The sequence below is a fragment of the Equus przewalskii genome, chromosome 14, assembly GCF_037783145.1.
Source record: "Equus przewalskii isolate Varuska chromosome 14, EquPr2, whole genome shotgun sequence".
Taxonomy (NCBI): Eukaryota; Metazoa; Chordata; class Mammalia; order Perissodactyla; family Equidae; genus Equus; species Equus przewalskii.
In genome coordinates, this window is record NC_091844.1 from 38,933,933 (window position 1) to 38,940,267 (window position 6,335).

The window sequence follows — 6,335 nt, forward strand, 5'->3', positions numbered from 1 at the left end:
GTAATCAAAACAGTGTGGTACTGGCATAAAGACAGACAGATCAATGGAATAGAATAGAGAGCCCAGAAATAAAGCCTCATGTATATGGTCAAATGATTTTGGATGAGGGAACCAAGATCATTCAATGAGGAAAGGTCAGCCTTTTCAACAAATGTTGCTGGGAAAACTGGGTATTCACCTACAAAAGAACAAGGTTGGATCCTTACCACCATATACAAAAATTAACTCAAAGTGGATCAAATGTAAACCTAAATGAAAGACCTAAAACAATAAACTCTTAGAAAAAAAACAGAACAAAAGCTTTACAATATTGGATTTGACAATGATTTCTTGGATATTTTACCAAAGGCACAGGTACCAAAAGAAAAAATAAACAAATTGGACTTCCTGAATATTTCAAAGTTTTGTGCATCAAAAGACACTATCAACAGAGTAAAAAGCAACACACAGAAAGGAAGAAAATATTTGCAAATCCTATGTCTGATCAGGGATTAATATCCAGAATATATAGAGAACTCCTAAAACTCAACAACAACAACAAAACAACCCAACTAAAAAATGGGCAAAGAACTTGAATAGACATTTCTCCAAAGAAGATATACAAGTGGCCAATAAGCACATGAAAAGATGCTCAACATCACTAATTATAAGGGAAATGCAAATCGAAACTACAATAGATACTACCTCACACTCATTAGGATGGCTACTATTGAAAAAACAGAAAACAAGTGTTGGTGAGGATGTAAAGAAATTGGAACCCTTGTGTACTGTTGGTGAGAAAGTCAAAAGGCACAGCTGCTGTTGAAAATAGTAAGGCAGTTCCTCAAAAGATTAAAAATAGAATTACCATGTAATCTAGCAATTCCACTTCTGGGTATATACCTAAAAGAATTGAAAGCAGGGTTTCAGAGAGATATCCGTACACCCATGTTCTTAGTAGCATTATTCACAATAGCTAAAACATGGAAGCAACCCAAGTGTTCACTGACAGATGAATGGATAAGCAAAATGTGGTATATATACACACTGGAATATTATCCAGCCTTCAAAAGAAGGGAATTTCTTTAAAAAAAAAAAAAAAAGGAAGGAATTTTTTTTTTCCTCCTCCCTAAGCCCCAGTACATAGTTGTATATTCTAGTTGTAGGTCCTTCCAGTTCTTCTATGTGAGCTGCTGCCACAGCATGGCTACTGACAGAAGAGTGGTGTGGTTCCACATCCAGGAACCCAACCCAGGTCGCTGAAGTGGAGCATGCCAAACTTTAACCACTAGGCCATCATGGCTGGCTCAGGAAGGAATCTCTGGCATCTGCTACAGCATGCATGAAGCTTGAGGACATTATGCTAAGTGAAATAAGCCAGTCACAAAAAAGACAAATATTGTGTGATTCTACTTACATGAGGTACTTAGAGTAGTCAAAATCATAGAGACAGAAAGTAGAACGGTGGTTGCCAGGGCTGGGAAGAGGAGAGAATGGGGAGTCCCTGTTTAATGTGCATAGAGTTTCAGCTATTTATTCAATATATTTTAATATATAATTTATATTTATTTAATATATATTTTAAGTAGCTTAAAGCTACTTAATATATTAATATAGTTATATAAATATCTATTAACTCACAGTAATGTATTATTCTATAAATATATAAGAGAGACAGCAAAAGGTGGAAAACAAACACAAGGTGTGAATTACTGAGGTGGCTACAGCTTTAAAGAAAATTAAGTTCAGTTTCTTGTTCGTGAAAGACTTGTCCAGACAGCTGCCATAGAGTCACTGTGCCTTAAAAGAGTCATCAGGTAAAGGAAGGGAAAGAAATTAATTTGCCAGTTTCCCATCTCTCTCATTGGTCAAAGCTTGTTCCAAGGTGCTGATCCTTGCCCAGTGCCTCCAGTCAGATGCTGGGGAAGCCAGATCTTGGGCCACTGGTTCAGTGCTTTCTCAGAGTCTGGAAGTGGTATAAGGAGCCAGAGGCTCCGTGGGTATAGTCAGTGTTGCTTTAGCACAAGAGATGCAGACTCTGCTACTGCAGCAGGGAGCAAGAGGACAAGAGAGCAAATGGAACTGAGTAGACAGGTATCCTAGAGAAGAATTAGAGCCTTGGTTCTCCAACCTGTAACACATCAGAATCGTCTGACGCATTCTGGCAGCTATACTGACAATCAGGTGTTGAAATTACCTACTTCTGCATTAAAAAAACTACTCTGAAACTTAGTGGCTTTAAAATCACTTGAAATATATATTATTAAATATATTAAGTTATACAACTTAATATATGATTATATAATATATATTGTCATACTATATTAATATATAAATAAAATATATAATTTATATTAATTTAATGTATATTTTAAGTGTTTCTAAGCAACTTAATATTATAAATATATTAATTTCATATGTAATTTAAATATATATACTTATTCTATATATTTTATAATTTCTGGCTTGAGTTCTTCTGTAACCTATGAATTGTTTTTTGGAAGTATTTTAAAGTTTCCAAACTGAAAAGGCTTTTCTAGTTCTTCTTTTATTATTCTCTAACTTAATTGCATTAAGTGATCAGAGAATGTTGATTGTATGATTTTAATCCTTTCAAATATGTTAAGACTAGCTTTATGGTTTAGTACTATGGTTACCTTTTATAATGTTCCATGTGTTCCTAAAATAATGTATACTCTCCAACTGTTTACATATATATACATATATATAAAATACATATATATATGTTAGCTGTGTATCATCTAATAGGCATATATTACCTAATGGTTAATTGTGCTGTTCAAATCTTCTATACCCCTTGATATGTACACAAATGTATCAAAGATTTACACAGGACTGTTCATAGCTGCTTTATTTACATATATGGCAGATGTGGCAGCCACAGACCTGAGCTTCTTAGATGTCCCTTAAAGACAGGATCTGCTGTGAGGAGTGTAGTCAATCAATATAGCAATGTGATAGAGCCTGCTGGTACTGACTTGAGAGATATGATTGTAAAATTTTCAGGATATTTGCAAACTGGTTGTTAAATACGTCATTATTAAAAATTAGTTTTGCTAAATTACAATTAAATAATGTTCAAAACAAAGATAATTTCTCAAAACTCTTCACTTCCGTTTCTGTTACTACATTTTACATATATTTATATGCTCCTAAGGTCATTTGCATCTACTGCATCTGTATAGTGGAAAAACTATATTATGGTGTGCTACTGAACATCTTCCCCCAAGTTCATATTCAGTGATGTCACATGGGTAGCCTGAAATTGGCCTTGGTGGGGGGATTGACAAGATGGAAATCAGCAAATGCTACAAATTGGACTTTTAAACTTAAAGTCATGGGGAAAATGTTAATAATGCAGAAAAAACAAAATTGTGTGGTGCCTGTAGCCATTACATTGTGAATAGCACAAAAAATTAAGGAGAATTCTTCCAGCATTAGAAAAGTATTTATTCTAGCAAAGAAGTTGCTCACAACATTGAAAAACAAGTGAAATTCTGACATACATCTTGGTTATTTCACTTTCATCTTACCCATTAATATATGCAAAAATATCAAACAATATTCATGTTGGAATTACACTGTTAATTACACAGGCTGGCTTCAGATATAAGAGTTCAGCAAAAACTAATGAAAATATTCTGGGAGAATCAATTATTTATGAGGAAGTTACAGTAAAGAGTATAGTATATTTTGTTATTTATAAATTGTATGCTACAAGCCTTTATATCACTAAAAGTTATAATAAGTGTGCGTAATCACACACACACACACTTTCTCCCGGAGAGTCTGTCAGTAACCACTTACCAGCATACCACTGGCTGACAGCCTGCAGCCACAGCACCTCAGGATTTTCCAGTGTTGCATCTGAGGACAGGCTCTTCCCGGGGAGCTCCAGCCAGTGATCGAGGTGGCAGGGCTGGGAGGGTTGAGCCATTTCTGCCCCTTGCGGAACTCTATGAGCAATCTTAGTGCTGGAGCTCTTTTTTGCTAGCTGAGACTTTCTCAGAGCTGCACTGCAGTTTCAACCTCCTCCTGCACAATAGTCTCCCTTCCTTCTCTCCTTTCTAGGGTGTCAGACTGTATGTTGGCCTGAAGACATTCCTGTTCCTCTCTATCTTTCACAGGAATTTCCCCCAATAAATCTCTTGCACCTCTAATTCCTTCTTGGTGTCTGCTTCCTGAAAGACCTAAACTGACAGCCAAAAAAATGGAAACAACCCAAATGACCATCAATAGATGAATGGGTAAACTTAAGATACTGATAAAGACAATGCTAATAGTGCAGATTAAATTTAAGAGTATGCCTCATCTTTACATTATGGATAGCACAAAAAGGAAAATTCTTCTAGTATTGGAAAATTATTATCTCTTTAAGCAAAGAATGCTATTCAGCAATTAACAAGGAACAGACTACTCATATATACAACACCATGGATGAATCTCAAAAAAAAAAAAAAAATAGGGGCCAGCCATGGGTGAGTGGTTAAGTTCGGGCGCTCTGCTTTGGCGGCCTGGGCCATCTCCGGTTTGGATCCTGGGCACCAACCAACACCGCTCATCAGGCCATGCTGAGGCAGTGCCACACATAGCAGAACTAGAAGGACCTACAACTAGAATATACAACTATGCACTGGTGGCTTTGGGGAGAAGAAGAAGAGGAAAAAAGATTGGCAATAGATGTTAGTTCAGGGCCAATCTTTAAAAAAAAAAAAAAACAGTATACTGAGCAAAAAAATAGCTGAGAGCAAAAAGTGTACATACTGTATGATTCCATTTATATGAAGTTCTAGAATAGTCAAGGGGATGGAATGGGCAACCAACTGGGAAGGGGCACAAGGGGTCTTTCTGGGATGAAGGAAATATTCTATATCTTAATAGGGGTATGATTTTATGAGTGTATGCATTTGTCAAAATTCATCTATCTATACATTTAAGATCTATTCATTTCAGTGTATATATTCCATCTCAATTCACAAGTGCAAAAACAGGGGCCAGCCCCCTGGTGTAGTGGTTAAGTTTGGTGTGCTCTGCTTGGCAGCCTGGGGTTCACACGTTCACATCCCAGGTCTCAACCTACACCACTCATCAGCCATGCTGTGGTGGCGACCCACATATAAAATAGATGGTGATTGGCAGAGATGTTAGCTCAGGGCTAGTCTTCCTCGAGAAAAAAAGGAGGAAGACTCACAGCAGATGTAGGCTCAGGGCAAATCTTCCTCAGCAAAAAAAAAAAGTGCAAAAACAATTTTTCCTATAATGATGTAAGTCGTGTCATTTTCTTCTTGTAGATCTGTCCATTTCTGTTCTATATACTTTGAGGCTATGTCATTAGATATCTGCAAATTTATAATATTGCTGGTGAATTTGGAATATTGCTGGCGAATGGAAACTTTTCTGCTCTTCTACACAAACACACACACACACACACACACACACACACACACACTGTGTCCTCCACACTCATTCCTTCTATTCTATTCTTGCCTAATCTTCCATTGTCAGTGCTTCAGCATGTAGACCTGTCTTGCTGTTTGGGGTCAGGTTTATACCTAATCCCAAGAGGGGCACATGCAGCCGCAGAACCAGCTGCATATGAATGACTGGAAGTCCCTACTCTGGTCACTTGGGACATCCATACCTCATGGGCTTCCAACTCCAGCTTCTGCTCAGAATCCAGCCAGCATCTGTTTCAGTGTGCAAAGCAAATCTCAGCAAAAACAAAGAGAAGCCTGAAGGAAGTGGGGGAGTAGGGGATTTTGCAGGTGTTAACACTCCAGATCGGCGAACAAGAAAGGCTTGGAAACAAGAAAGGCTGAAACCTCAGAGATGGGTTCCGGGCAGCGCACGCATGCTGCATAGCCTAACTTTATGGTGACGAGGGCCAGGGGCAGGAGGAGGCTAAAGAATAGGGAGGGGAGGTTGCGGCAGCCTCAGCTTCAGCAAGAAGCAGCTTAGGTAGCAGGTGGCTGAGACTACATCCCGCCTGCTCTTTTAAGGCTAGGCCTCTCCTACAGCCACGCGGGGTAGGGGCAGGGCACCATTTGAAGCACCCAAATCCCGAATGGGCAATGCTGATGGGGTGAGGTGGAGATGGAGTGTGTCTGTGGTTACTGGTGAGCGCTCACACCCTCCAACTCTACCACTATAAAGCTGATGAATCCAAGCAAGCAACCGCCCAGTTCACACACCTGCACCGTCACTCACTGGTGGGTGGTCCAGGAGCCACCCAACGCTGGCTTTTATTGGTCAGGCCAAGAAAAACACGAGTAGGATAACTAGCAGCCTCCTTCGGATTGGTCGATTTCTGCCAGCTCTCAAGTCAATCAGAGTAA